The sequence below is a fragment of the Taeniopygia guttata genome, chromosome 28 (assembly GCF_048771995.1).
Source record: "Taeniopygia guttata chromosome 28, bTaeGut7.mat, whole genome shotgun sequence".
Lineage (NCBI taxonomy): Eukaryota > Metazoa > Chordata > Aves > Passeriformes > Estrildidae > Taeniopygia > Taeniopygia guttata.
Genome location: NC_133053.1, coordinates 5,637,456 through 5,653,407, shown reverse-complemented (window position 1 = coordinate 5,653,407; position 15,952 = coordinate 5,637,456). Strand labels below are relative to the sequence as shown.

General features: G+C 41.1%; 1 long non-coding RNA gene across 1 annotated transcript; it reads right to left on the bottom strand.

Moving 5' to 3' along the window:
- Window positions 1–228: 228 nt before the first annotated feature.
- Window positions 229–15,805, bottom strand: LOC140680798 (uncharacterized). Its single transcript, XR_012052191.1, has 2 exons — window positions 15,391–15,805; window positions 229–3,268 (listed from the first exon to the last, which is right to left on the bottom strand). It is a non-coding gene; the product is annotated as an uncharacterized lncRNA (long non-coding RNA).
- Between the last annotated feature and the right edge of the window lie 147 nt (window positions 15,806–15,952).

Below are 15,952 nucleotides of genomic sequence, written 5' to 3'. Positions count from 1 at the left end.
AGGGACAAACTACGCATGCTTAATAGCTTTTGGAGTGATTAGCATACGAAGCGGGGAATGGGATGTACCAAAATTATGAATATGTATTTGTATTTTGTATATTCAATACTTGTATGGATAAAAAGACTCTGTAATCACCTGGAAGGTGCGGTGTGTATTTGGGAGCTATCCCGCACGCTGCCCGGCGTCGAATAAACATACACTTTCTAACTTTAAACTGTTAGAGAGTTTTTGTCCGTCACAGTTGGATATCGATACTAGATCAATATCCATATTTTTTTAATAAATCACCATGGCGGCAGCGCGCCCGCCGGTGGCGGGATTGCAACACCGCAGCAAACATTTCAACAGCGTTTTTCCAATTCCTTACAGGAGTCAAAAACCGCAAGAAAAGTTCAGCAGTACCGAGTGTTCTCCAGGATACAGAGAAGGATGAACATTATGTGAATTATGTTATTTCAAATACCATACAGATGGAAATCACTGTATAAAGATAGAAATATTAGCAATGATTTACCTATCAAAAATGTCTCTGAAAACAAAGACTTGAGAAATGTCAGTCAGATGGAATGTTGGTATTGAGTTTGGTTTTGGGTTTTTATAGATAATAATACAAATAATCATGATTTTTAAATTTTATAGATAACAAGATAAATAGTGATTGTTATTAATGTTATATGAATACTTTAAAAAGATTGTTTTAAGCTATTTTAAACATTTCTTGTTGATAAGTTGATCATATAACATGACTTGTCTGATTTTTGGGATAAGAATTATTATTAAGGTATTAAGATACTGAGATATTGTTAGGGTATTTACAGTCAGTTTTCATGTTTTATTGTCTCTTTAGGTGATTGATTACAAGATGTGTTTCTTCAGGATCCTGTGTTTTTGATTTTTAACTACTCATGTGTTTTCTTTATCCAATCTTTTATGCTGCTGCAATTCATCTTCCTTTACAAATTCATTGTCCAGACTTTGGATCAAGATTTCAGATTTCAAATTTTCGGATTTCTGAAGAGAGAATTTGTTGTGCTTAGAGAATTTCTGTCTTGAAAGAAATTTTGGACAGGTTCAATTATTTGATGGTTTGATAAATTTTTAATCATAAGGTTTTTTACTTATAACTGTTATTTCTAAGACTTTTTGTTTTACAATGTATTAAAATATATTCTCCAATTAGAGTTTGAGTTCTGGCCAAGCTCTGGCTCTACTTGGATGGTGTGGTTAACCCAGGTGTTTTCTGCATCAAAAAGAATTCAGGTCCTTTTGGCTTGACAATTTGACAATATAGGACAGCTGACCCTCAAAGGGAGTTTGGAGAGACATGATCCGGACATGTTTTATCCAAATCTCTGTTGTTTTAAGGTTCATCAACTGTCACAGACTCTGGGATGACAATTTGATAGTGTAGCACTTCGTAACTGTGATTTTATATGTAACATTAATTGTGTATTATTTGATTGATTTTTATTTGTTGCTAGTTTCTTTACTATATGCATTGTTATGTTCTTGATATTTTCTCATGTTTATAACAAAGATGTTGATATCTCCATTTCTTCATGCAATTTTAGGGAACAGAATTGAGAAAGAACCCTCCAGTCCCTGTGGGGGTGTTGGGTTTGTTTGTGTTTTAACAGGTGCAGAATCTGAATGGATTTCAGTGAAGAATGTGGAAATTATCAATTGCAAGAGAGCACTGATCTCTCCACAAGCAGGAGCAGAAGATGCACAGAAAATGTAGATTGTGCAAAGATTTGTGTTTCACCCACAGAAGATCACGGACTTTGGGTTTTTTCATAGATGTGTGTGTTTTAAATGATGTTATAGAATTTTTTCCTAGGTTTTAATTGGTTTTAGTAAGGCCTGCAATTCTTCTGTTCGTTTCACCATTGTTTTTCAATGGCAAAAGAAAAAGAGGGACAATCAGTTAGATAATCATAAGCATAACATTAAGTTTATCATAAGTTATAGTTTGTATTTAAAATTAAGTTTGTTCCTTTCATGTTAAACAGGGCAATCAAGAACATGAAAAATATGTAGTGGGGTGCACTTCTGTAATACTAGCCTCACTTTTCACCCCACGAGTTGCTTCAGTGCAAGCTCTCACATAATTGAAAACCCCGGCCTGCTGGACAGGAAAGTAAATTAATATTACATCTAAAATGTTAAGTGAGCTTGCCACTGATACAGATAGTACCTGTCATGCAGTTCTTGAAAACAGAGCTGCCATTGATTTCCTTCTTCTAGCACAAGGACTTGGGCGTGTAGAATTTAAAGGCATGTGCTGAATGAATTTGTCTGACCACTCTCAATCAATTCACAAACAGTTATCACAATTGAAAGACAATATAAAGGAACTTGTTATTGTAGACCCTCCGTTTGCTAATTGGCTCAATTCTTTAGGTTTTGCTAATTGAGTCAACGATTTAGTTCATTCTGGTATTGTATTTTTTCTTATTACTATAATTATTTTAGTCACTATACTGTGTTTATCATAGTGTATGCAGAAGATAGTGCACCGCGCCTTCAAGTCAACCTGGGTAGCTCAAAAAGAAAAAGAGGGAATTGTTACAGAATTTCTGAAAGAGAGAGAGCATGATTTATGTCTGGAGTGAGATTTGAGCTACCCGCTCAGACTAGGCCCTGATAAGCGGCCTTGGTGGGGCCTCGAAGCCTTTGATGCAGTGAGAATTCAGTTGTGGCGCAGTTAGAAATTATGTTAAGGTAACTGCAAAGCAATCAGCTATCCAAGTGTGAATTAGGGTAGAGCTGCAGTGTGAAAAGCCTGACCACCTTAAGGCAAAGGTAAACAATGTTAGTGTGCCAATCAGAGTACCTTTGTAAACTGTAAACTATATAGAAGTGTATATAAACTGCCATCTTCTCTCGAATAGATGGAGAACGTTGCATTAATCATATTGGTTGGATGTGCGTTCTGTCTTGTCCAGCTTTCCCATTATCTGAGGTCCCTGGCTTTACATACCCACTTCATAACTACCCCAAGTTGTGGAGTCTATTTATTTATTCAGCGTATCGCTTCAGAACAAAGCTATATATGTTTTTCATTTCTTAAATAATTATTTTATGGAGCAGGTACCACCACTTTCCAGACATTTTAGCAACACCAGTCAAGCAAAGCTCAAGGAAAAGCCACCAGTCTTCATAAAGGATCCAGAGATAGGAGAAATTTCAGGACCCCATCCTCTTGTGACTTGGGGGAGGGTTTTTACATGCAGTTCTACAGATGCAGGTCTTCGATGGGTCCCTGCAAAGAATGTTAAGCCACAAGTACAGCCGATCCAAGAGCAGCAGGAGATGCCAGAAAAAGAACACACAGGCAACTGAGCAACAGCTGGAAAGCAGAGACTGTTTTTTCTAAGTTTGCGATAGTTAAAATTGTTTAAAAAAATAGTTTGCACTGAAATCGTTTGTTGTGTTTAAAAAGTTATGAACTTACTTCTAAATCATATGTTAAAAATGTTTTAAAGTTCTATATGTTTAAATCATATATAGTCAGAAACTTGAAGCTTGCCTGGGAAAACACTTCACCAAAGTTAAGATAAAAGAATAACTCACAATTTAAAAATTATTAGCATAACAACAAATTGTAAACAAAAGTGAGATTTTTCAGATCATATTCTTTTCTCCTCTTTCCTTTTTAGATGTATAGAAAGGGTGAGATGTATGAATGTACCCCCTGTTGATGGAGTAAACAAGTTACCCTTTGTCCTCTTAAAAAGGAGAAAAGCCCAGAAGTTTCTCTCCTCAATTTGCTTAAAAGACACCTCATAGGACCTTGGGGACTTCACCTCAAACTTAAGGATAGCTCATTGGACAGGAGCCAAAAAGTCCTGCCTAAGCAATTCCTAGAAAAAGAAGAGACCAAAATAAGTAAATCGCTTTTGTGAAGTGGTTTAGCAGGAGCAAGTACCTCTTGCCCTGACTCGCCTTTTCTCTGTAAACAGCTTTTTTATTTTTGCCTTTTATTACAACTTTTTTGTTTCCAACACTGTCACAGGAGCCATCCTGCTTCTTTTATGCCACCTGAGGTAGCTGAGCTATCAAGGGTATAATGCTTATTTCTGAGAGCTTATAAGACCAGGCTCAGAAAACAGAAACGCATTAAGGCTCTGCTTGTTACTATGGTAGTACCTGACCTCCAATCAAGATGTAAGAAAGTGATCTCCACCACAGGACAGTGAAGGAGTCTATTGACATAACTTTGGGAGCAGCTAAGGGGTTAAAAGACAGATCATCCATTGTGGGATGAGCAGATGGCATTAGAATCCTTTGCTCTCGGTGCACTGTATTATTTTCTCTATTCAGTCTTCTGTTGTATTTTTTAATAAGGTTTTAACAAATCTCGTAAATTTTTTGAAAGTGAGTATCATTTCTCACAAATGGGGACTGGTCTGGGATATATGCCTTCCCCCGTGGCCCTAGGACTTTTCAAAAGTGGCACACCCCTGCCACAAGTTTGGCAGATTCTATCAGACTTTCCCCGGATTACCAGTAGTCACAGGTTAAAATCCCGAAGGCACCAGGAGACTGAATTAAAAAAAAGGGGGAAGGGGAGGTGAGTACCATCTTCATAACTATTTTTGGCCTGACTGTAATTCGGTCATTCTGACTTTTGTTCATTTCAAACAAGTAGTACACGGGACCCATCCTGGTCTGTTGAAGCTTCAGGATATTGGACAGTCGGAAGGAAAAAACAGCGGGACATGTGGGGGGAGGAAAAAACAGCGGGACACATGGGAGGACCCCATGGACGAGGACCCCATGGACAAGGACCCCGTGGCTGGTGAGACGTGTGAGATTTAAGGATTTTGGGGACTTGGTAGCAGGGCAGCTGCTGAAAGGTTTGTGGCGGGGGTTGCCCATCAGAGAAGACTGTGCTGGTGTCGGGACAGGGCTGCAGCTGAGCAGAACCAGATTGGGGGTGGGGGGAGCTGCAGCCAAAGCCGGCTCAAGCTGGGGAGAGGGGCCACAGCCGAGCTGAGCCAGGCAGGACAGGGAGCAGAGTGCGACCACGGGACCAGAGCACTGAACCAAGGAGGAGAGGAATGGCAAGGGGCAATCCGGTGATTTGGAAGTCCCTGGATCGCAGGTGTTTTTTTACTTTTTGCAAGAGAGGTAAAGCTTTTTCTCTCTCTTCCCTTTCCTTGTCTTTCCTCCTTTCCTTGTTTCCTTTTTTTTTTTTCCCTCCTTTCCTTTTCCTTTCTTAGGAAGGCAGGCCTTGCTGGGAGGGCCAGTGGTTACCTGTCAAGATGGGATTGCAAACAAGTAGGGAATTCCTCAAGCAGGAAGGAAGAAGTGAGGAAGTACCAATACGGATACCCCCTAATAGCCCACTGGGAAGAAAACTGGCCCGACGGAAATATGACCCCAGTACCAGAAATAAGGATGAGCTCAGAATGATTCAGTACTGCATGGCAGAATGGGCTAAAAGAGAAATTAGGAGCAATCATGCACACTGGCCGAGATATGGATCAGATGAAGGATGAATATGTCACCCATAAAATATCTATGTAAAAGCTAAGAAACCATTCAATCAGGAAGAGAGTGACTATGCTGCCTGCTGGGAAGGGGAGACTTCAACCTCAAACGTGAGCATGTTTAAGATATCAGAAACTAAAGAATGGGACCTGTTAGAACACTTCCCCTCTCCACCTCCAGTAGCCCCAACTGTACCTCCCTTGCACCCTGATGGGTCTAGCCAAAACACTAGGAACAGAATGGCACAATGAGAGGAAAGCAGACCAGGGGATGGGAACCAAACAATAGTATTATATCCCCTGAGAAAAGTACCACTGGGTGGGGTGCAGGGAGGAACTGGATTTGTAACGGTACCTCTCAATTTCTCTGACGTGCAAATGTTCAAGAAAGAATTAAAAGGATTACTAGAGGACCCCACTGGGTTAGCAGAACAGTTAGGCCAGTTTCTGGGGCCCAATATTTATACATGGGAAGAGATGCAATCAATAATGACCATGTTATTCACACCAGAGGAAAGACAGATGATGCGGGAGGCTGGGATACGGATATGGGCAAGGGAGCATGTGCAAGGACCTCCTGGGGACCTGAAAATGCCCACAGTGTGCCCCAGTTGAGACCACAACAGCACTGGGGAAGACAAGACATGGAGGAGTACAGAACATTAATTATAAGAGGTATCAAAGAAGCAGCTTCATGAAATCAAAATGCTTGTAAAGCTTTCGATGAGCAGCAAAAGAGGAAAGAAACCCCAACAGAGTGGCTAGAAAGACTGAGGAAAAATATGAGGTAATATTCAGGGGTTTACCTGTGGGAATCCTTAAAATCAGAGTGTTTTGGGAAATCTGCAAAAGACAGACCTCAGAGATAACAAACTGCAATTAGAGCTAAGCAGCAGACATAGGGTTTGTCAGCAGAAAAATTATACAAGAAGTAGAAAAGTAAGGACAAATAGAACAATGGTCTGTGTATTAATGCTTGGCTAGAATAACTCCCTAAGCTACAGAAAAGTATGTCTAACGAGATATTAGGAAGTTCTAAGCTTATTAATGGAGCTCTGTGCATTTTAATTTAAGGCTTAGAAGCAGGTATTGTGTATTAAAAATAAGTCAGCATTGTTTTAACCAAAGGTAATGTGTGCTTACAGTGGTTGAATAGAACTACTGTCAATATGCTTTTGCTTTGTGTGATTGGTCAAAAAGCTTTTAAAGTAAGTTGTAACATTAAGTTCTTTGTCTGCTGCCAGGGATGTGAGCTGCTGGCATCTTCCCATTGTCATAACCATGTAATGAGAGTGATGCTAGAAAATAAACAGCTTGAGATGCGCTCCTCAGCAGTCCCGTCTCATTCGTGATTTGTACATAGGCCCCTGGCCAGCAATATGACCCTGATACAATGGCCAGACAGATCTTACTAAAGATAAATTTTGTCACTCACGCCTAGCCAGAAATATGGAGAAAGTTAGAAAAGTTAGATGGTGGGCAAGAAAGGAGATAAGAAGATCTTTTAAGAGAGGCACAGAAGGTGGAGAGAGTGATGAAGAGAAGGCCAAGGCAAAAGCCAAGATAATGGTAACTGCCATTAGGGAAGGAAACCAGCAAGGAAAGAACTACCCAGGTAAGGGAGGGGGACCTCAAAAGTGAGAAGATAAGATGGAGGGGGCATGCAGCTCCTTGGGACTGGACACAAAAAGAAGAGTTTGGTATCACAGGGTGATGTTATGATGATGGTATCTCCAATCGTGTTGTTTGTTTGATATTATGTTCTGTGCTTTCAGAACTGACTCTGAAAGTGAAGGTTTGTTTTGTCATGTTAATAACCAGTTCACCACCCCATGGTCTGTTGTCTAGAAGAAGCTAGAGCTGCCTGGCTTGCTTTTGCTTTGCTTGCTGGCTTTCGCTCGCTTTGCTTTGCTTGCTTCTGCTTTTGCCTTTGCTTTTCTAGTTAGTTTAGCTAAGCAGTCCAATTCTTTCCCTGGACTGGTTTTTTTTTTTCCTTTTCCTGAATACCATCCAACCTGCTCCAGACTGGGATGTGGGAAACACCGAGGAGCACGGAGAGCCTGCGTTCTGTGATCTGCAGCAGAGATCCCCAGTGCTGGAGAGCAATCCCCAGCGCCCAGACCTGGGTGACCACTCCCAGGAAAGACTTTCTGGATGTGTTCATCTCTTCAGAGTGGTGAAAGAGTTTTGTTGTCATCTGGTATTAATTTTTTTGGTGCTGGGGAGTGCTTTGTTTGTTAAATAAACAGGTTCTTTTCCACTTCTCTCAGTGAAAATTTTTTCCCAAACCAGGTGGGTGGGGAGGGGCCGTGGGGGTTTGTTTTCTGGGGGCTCCTTCCAGAGGGTTTTCCCCAAATTTGCCCTAGAGTAGGACATTTGGGAAACAAGGAAACCTAGGACGAGTTTACTTTTACTGTAAAGAGAATGGGCATATCAGAAAGAATTGTTCCCAGAAGAACAAGGACCTGAGGATCTATGAGACTAAGCAAAAAGGAGAAGAAGACCAGCGGTGTCAGGGGCTCTACCTCCTGGGGACTGAATAGCATCAGGAGCCCTTGACAAAGACACGGGGGCTGAAATAACTTGTGTTTGCAGAATTCTGAAGGGGTGTAAAAAGGGTCAAGATACCACGCAAGTAGTAGGTGCAATAAAGGAAGGGTTCAAAGTCTCAGTTATAAGGCAAGTAAAGTTTGAAGGGACAAATAAAATAGGGATTGGGAATGTCCTATTAGTTCCAGAAGCCGAGTGCAATTTATTAGGACGGGATTTACAGGTGCAGTTGGACATTGGAGTACTCCCAGAGGAAGCAAAAATGGTAGTTAAACTTCTCCAGTTAAGGGAAGAAGATGAGAAAAAAAATTCCTAAAATGGTATAGTATGGTATCGTACGATACCATAAAATGGTATGGTATTTTTACCTCGAAAAATTGAGGTAAATTAAACATGAGACCTATGGTAACAAAAATAGTTAATCAAAACCATCCAGTTCAGGTACGACAATATCCACTCTCCCTGGAAGAGAGACAAGGACTGCAGCTGGTGATCCAGGGCCTACTTGAGGAGGGGACCTTAGAACCATGTAGGTCCCCCCAGTACACCCATATTACCAGTAAAGAGTCAGGTGGGACTTACAGGCTTGTCCAAGACTTAAGAGAAGTGAATAAAAGAACATTGAATTGATACCCAGTAGTGCTTAACCCCCTATACACTACTTACATCAGTGGTTTAGTGTGATAGACCTAAAGACGCTTTTTGGGCTTGCCCACTAGCAGAATAAAGTAGGGATATATTTGCCTTTGAATAGAAGGACCCTGATTCAGGGAGGAAGCAACACCTTTGGTGGATTAGGTTACCCTAAGGGTTTTCTGAATCCTCAAACCTATTCAGTAATCAAGCACTAGGAGAAGTACTATAACTTTTCTCCATCAAACCTGAGATAAAACCTATACAATATGTAGATGATTTGTTTCTCTCAGGACAGGAAGAAAAAGAAATTTGGGAATCCACCATGGTGCTAAATTTTCTGGGGGACCAAGGACTTCGGGTATCAAAAGGGAAACTCCAATTTGTAGAATGTGAAGTAAAATACCTAGGACATGTGATTTGTCAAGGGAGCCAGCAACTGAACCCTGAGAGAATTAAGGGGATAGTCTCACTTTCCACCACCTAAAACTGAGACAGAAGTTAGAAGATTTCTAGGTTTGTTGGAATATTGTAAGCTATGGATTGAAAGATACAAGCAGGCCATCAAGTTCTTGTATGAAAAGTTAGTAGCAGAAAAGATTAGGTGAGAAAAAGAAGATGAACAAAAGTTTGAAGCTTTAAAGCAAAAATTAGCGCACCAGCACTGAGTCTTCCTGTCTTAGACAAATCCTTCTGTTTGTCGATATAGAAAAAGGGGTAGCACATGGTGTATTAGCCCAGGACTGGGGAGGATCCAGGAAACCTGTGGCCTGCTTATCAAAACTGCTAGATCCTGTCAGCTGGGGGTGGCCAACTGGCATTCAGGTGGTGGCAGCGACTGCCCTACTTGTAGAAGAAAGCAAAAAAATTAACCTTTGGGGGAAAATTGAAGATATATAGCCCACACACAGTTAGGAGTATCCTGAGCCAAAAGGCTGAGAAATGGCTCACTGATTCCCAAGTGTTAAAGTATGAAGCCATCTTAATAGATAATGATTTAGAGCTAATTGTGAGTAACCAATTCAACCCTGCCCAGTTTTTGTATGAAGAACCTGATGAAGAACTAATACATAATTGCCTAGAGGTTATAAACCATCTAACTAAAGTAAGAGAGAACCTAACAGATCAACCACTCCAAGGAAGGAAACTACTGTACGTTGACGGATCTTCAAGGGTAATCCAGGGGCACTGGGTATCAGGGTATGCTATAGTAGATGAAGAGTTAACAGCCACAGAAAAGGGAAAGTTACCTTCCAACTGTTCAGCCCAAGCATATGAGTTATATGTCCTAAAATGAGCTCTGGAAATAATAATATAGAAAAGAGGAACAATATATATGGACTCAAAATATGCTTTTGGAGTAGTGCATAACTTTGGAAAAATTTGGGAAGAGAGGGGGCTATTAAATTCAAATGGAAAGGGACTGATTCATGAGAAACTTATTTCAGAAGTGTTAGAAACCTTACAATTTCCAGAGGAAGTGGCAGTAGTATATGTTAAAGGACATCAAAAAGGGGCGACTCAAGAGGCACGAGGGAACAATTTAGCAGATTTAGATACTAAACATGCAGCCAAATCAGGGACAGAAAAACTAATTATGGTATTAGCCTCCATGAGAGAAGTGCAAGAAGTCCCTGTATTCAGTGGGACAGAAGAGGAAGAACTCCTTAAAATAAGACCCAAGAAAGATAACAAAAGGAAGTGGAAATTAGCAGATGGGAGGCAAATGTTGAATAAATCCCTTGCCATGAAAATGCTAGAAGGTATACATGGTACAACACATTGAGGTACTCAAACACTAAGTGATCAAGTAACTGAAAGGTGTGTGGTATGTTAACAAGTGAACAAGAAAGTCATGAGGAAAACACCCAGAGGAGGCCAAAAACTAGCCTTACGGCCCTTTCAAAACATCCTTTACCGAGCTTCCCCAGGTACATCGGTGGAAGTTTTTGCTAGTGATAGTACATCACTTGACTCACTGGGTAGAGGTGGTAGCAACTGTTAAAGCCAATACCAGTGCTGTGAGTAAAACACCTCTAGAATCAATCATTCCCCAGTATGGGATGGTGAACAGGATTAATTCAGACCAAGGAACTTATTTCACATTTAAAATATTGCAGAAAGTTGTTCAAGCCCTGGGAGTAAAATGGGAATTACACACTCCATGGCATCCACAGAGTTCTGGTAGTGTTGAGAGGATGAATCCAACTCTTAGAAGAACTCTAGTTAAGCTGATGATTGAAACCCAGATGTCATGGATAAAATGTCTCTCTTTAGCCTTGTTAATAATTAGAACCCAGCTCTGGTCAGATCTGGGGGTCTCAGCTATGAAATTATCTTTGGGTTATCCTTTTTGACCTTACCCCAGAAGGTTGCTACCTATGAGGAAGAGGAAGCCTATGCCAAGAAATATGTCTATAGCACAAACTTTAGAAGGGCTAAGTCATAAAGGGGCAATTCCTCAAACTACCATGCTGGATTTCAGAATCCTTAATATTAATCCTGGAAATTGGGTAATGAGAGTCATGGAGAGATCAGCCCATAACTCCTCAGTAGGAAGGTCCCTTTCAGGTACTACTCACCACCGCATTGGCTGTGCAAACTGCAGAGTGGGGATGGACTGATGCCAACAGAGTTAAAGGCCCAGTAGAAGAACCCAAAGAATGAACTATAACATCCAGACTGGGTGAAATGAGATTGACTCTCAAGCAGAGACCAAAAGACAGAAAAACAACAAGATGCCCAAAAAGTAGAGTCAAGCTTCCACCAGCCAGCTTGAGAACTGTTTTCCTGTTTTAATGGGCGAGAATTACAAGCATCTGTTAAGGGGAAGTACACAAGGGACCATAAGAGGTAATGGGGCAGCTTTCTTAAGAACCACAAGTAAAGACAAGGAATGGAGGGCAAGACCAAGTTGGCCCCTTTGTTCGCTACCAAGAAGATTCCATAACCCTGCTGCGAGTAGCAACCCCTCATGGTAGCTAGGTAGGTGCAAAAAAGGCCATACTGGACCTCTGTTATTCCTCAATTGTCTTTTAATACAAAAGGGATTAGAGGGCAAGACTAAACTGGGCTCTGTACTCACAACTAAGATTCACCTACTATGGGTACAAACCACATAGGCAAGGTAGATGGGAGTCAAAGCTATACTGGACCTCTTTGATGTCCTTTTGTCTATTCCAAATAAGTGTGTCGAGGGAAAACATGAGATTTTTTTCTCCAGTTCCCACTGTCCTTGCCCACATCAACAGATGTTAATATGACTCATTAAAGAGAGAAAAAATTTTTGAGTTAATTGTTCGAGCCAAATGACTTATAGAAAAGGGGGGGTTGTTATAGATGAGTAATGCAATGGTTGACTCTCGCAATTAAAGAGTGAATATTAAGTATATGTTAAGAAAAGTTTTGTAGATGCATAGTTATGTCTCTCTCCCCCTTGCATTGTTATCACAGGATGGCTTGAGTAGTCAGGACACCTGGGAGGATCAGCTTGTTACTACGGCAACACCTCCACTCAAGATACAAGAAAGCGATCTCCACCACTGGAAAGTGAAGGAGTCTATTGACAAAACCTTGGCAGCAGCTAAAGGGAACATCTATTGTGTGGATGAGCAGATGGTGATGGAATCCTTTGCTCCCAGTGCACTGTACTATTTTCTCTATTCAGTCTTCTATTATACTTTTCGATAAGGTTTTAATAAACTTTCTAATTTTTTTAACTGAGTGTAATTTCTCACAACTGGGGTTCCTTCTGTCTCAAAAGCCTTTTCAAAAATGGCAGAACCATCCATCAGCAAATTGCATTCAAAGCACTACCCCATCCTTCCCTCTTGGGAGGTTTTTTAGGGCCTTGCCCAATAGATCTCCTGTCTGCAGCAGAATTTGTGCTCTCAATTCTCCGGAACAGGAGTTTATCTTGTCTGCTAAAAGGACTACTGACAGCAAGCTGCTTTTTAGAGGACAGTGTACAGTCAGCACATGGGTGCTCAGTTACCAGCAGCAGACACTGTGCAGTGTGGGCTCAATAAGACCTCCTGGTCTCTGGAACAGGAGAAGGAAATCAAACATAACATCACCACTTGGCTTTTCCAGTTTCATTAGAAGCTGAAGGTAAGCTACCCAAATTTGATCAGGAGTGATTAATTTAAAATAACCCAACATTTAATTCACAGATAACCCTGGAAAAGGTAATTCACTGCCTACCCATGCAACAGAATTGCCAGTGTTCTCAGTGACAAATTCAGCTTTTGTATCTTTACAAAAGGAAGAGTTTTGGAAAGGAGTCCTTGAAAGGAGGTAGCCAAAACAGAGATCTGAATACTACCTTCAAATGAGAAGGTCTTTTACTTACAGAAATTATCTGTAAGCATTTCTTAATGAGATACCTGTACTTCCACCTAGCAGAAAAGAATCAAGGCTGACTGTCTGATTAAGCAATTCTCTCTTGCACCTCTTTTGGTCTGTGATGATTTCACAGGAGGGGAAAAAAAGAAACCATTACCAAAAAAATTAAACCATCTTTGTAACATCCTCTCTGACAATCTGCTACCCACAGAATGGACTAGAGTTCAACTTAAGCCAGTCAGTGCACAGAAAGACCAAGTAACACTGGGAGAAAAAGCACACAGTGAAAAGTCAGTTTAATAAAATCTTGTATGACAAATTACAGCAATTATCATAACTGGAATTCCTAAAACTAGAGAAGATTATGGGAAACATGGTAAATTTTGAAATATATAACATGTGTCTAGAAAGTAAATAAACCATTTTCTACACTCACTGGGAGAGCAAGAGACCAGTTCTACTGCAGAATGGGATGTGTTAGGAGCAGTCATTTAATGGCAGTAATACCCAAGCAATGGCATCAATTGATATTCAGAGAACAGAGAGGAGCCATTACAAAGTTGGACATTTTTTATTCCTACAGGCTTCTAACAATCTGGTCACCTCCCACCCTAGTTCTAGTGCAGAATGGCTGAGGACTCATTTATTCATTAGATCATTTTCTGCCCTGTCTTCTCTAAAGCAATGCACTGGGAACTGGACTACAGAAAGATGTTGTAATGACAACATTCTCTTACCTTAATGTTTGTGTTTCCTGTGGGTGTCATATTTTTTTTTTCATTTTATGGATACAAAGCTTAGTTCTGGTTTCAGTGACATCACAATTCTAACAACATTTTCATGGAATCATAGAGCTCGATGAGTTGGAAGGGACCCATCAGGATTATCAAATCCAGCTCCTGGCCCTGCACAGGGCACCCCACCCTATGACTGAGAGCACTGTCCAAAAGCTTCTTGAATTCAGGCTTGGTGCTGTGACCACTGCCCTGAGGAGCCCATCCCAGTTCTAAAATCACCCTCTGGGTGAAAATCTTCCAGATATCCAAGCTAAACCTCCCCTGACTCAGCTCCATGCTGATTCCTCAAGCTCTCTCATTGGTCATGAGAGTGTACAGACCTGCCCCTAACGTCCTGTCATGAGGAGGCTGGAGGCTGCATTGAGATCTCCCCTTAGTTCTCCAGGCTGAACAAACCAAGTGCCCTCAGCAGCTCTTCATACAACTTCCCCTCTAGACCCTTCCCCATCCTTGTGGCCCTTCTTTGGACACTCCTCTATTAGCTTAATGTCTTTTTTATACTGTGGTGCCCAAAACTGCCCCTAAAACTCAAGATGAAGCTGCCCCAGTGCAGAGCAGAGAGACACAATCCCCTCCCTCACCCAGTTGACCTGATGCCCCCCATCAGGAGCACATGGCTGGCCCTCCTAGTTGCAAGAGTACACTGTTGAGTCATCAGCAAGTATGTTCAACTTTACTACACTCTTCAGTATTTTTTTTTTCCACTTGGAAACATGAAAGGCTATGCCCGTATGGGTCAGCAGCCAACAGGATACACAGGAATTGTCAACACCACACAAAAGTGAACAAGAGGCCTAAGGGGAAAGATGGAGCACAAGCATGATCAACAGGAAGACTGCTGTGAGGCAGCAGAGCTGGTCACCATAACCCTCTCCTCGAACAGCCACTGCTCGGTACAGGAAACACAACGCAGGGCTCAGGGTGTTTTGTTCACTTGCTTGCTGGCACAGGTTTTAATGTAATTCCCATGTACATTTTGATATGACAGTCTTACATATATCTTTCGAGACACATGGGCATTATCTGGTTTTGCCTGTCACTGGCTTACTAAGGGTTAAGCAGAGAGCTAAGTCAGGGTTTTGCTTTGGTTAACTGTCTCTTGCTGGGCAGGGCCTGAACTCAACCCATTACCAATTCTGTCAGGATGCACAGCAACATTTCTGCCTTCACTAAAAACATTTATGCAAAGCTTCCAGCTAAAAATAAAATCCGCATCAGTAAATAGTTGCCGATATTTTAGAAAGCTGTATGTTATTGTGTACCATCAAGCCCCAAAGCAAGCATGCTTACTCAATATTTCTGAATCTTCATGCACCATCAATTGCATTTTAGGTAAAACACTTCAAAGTGAGACTCAGCATGGACACCATAGAGACTGGTCCAGGAAATAATGCCTGTTTTCACAGAAGTAGACTGTGCGGCCAAGACACCATATTAATTTTCCTTACGAACAAGCTGTTGACAAGAAACAGCTTTACGGTGCAAGAGTTTTTGAAAAGAGTAGTTTAAATCTGAGTATCTCAACAATGTAAAAAGATCCCAGATCCAAAATGCAGATCACTTACTTGAAAGTCCCCAGACCTTGTGATGCAGAAACAATTGTGTGGTGGATACTAAGGAATCTGCCATGTTCCTGTTGAAGCATGGCAAGAGTAGGGGGTGCAGCAACAGGTCTGTTCATTGGTAAGAACCGCCATAACCCTAAGGAGGAAAAAAGAAAACCAAAATGCAAGAAGGCATAAGCAGACAATCCAGAGAGATCAAGATGCAGTGGCACAGCTTATCATTAGCCCTTTTCAATTGCCAGAAAAGTAATCACAGATGTTCCTTCTACTGGCTATCAGGAAAAGGGAAAGCACCCTCTGCCACAACAGCATCAGTCTTCAGTGATGACTGCCAGTGAAAAGTGTGTTCCATTAAAATAAGAGGCAGTATGGACTGTTTTGCTATTTGAATACCAAATTTCAAAGCTGACTTTGGGTTTCCGTTTTCAATTCATGCTACATCAAATGCTTCTTCCCCTTTCATTTTCTTTTAGGTGATGCATTTTAGATCCTTAATCTACAAAAGAGCAAGCATGCAAGTCAGAAATCATCTATCAGCAAACTATAAAAGAAATAGAAGAAT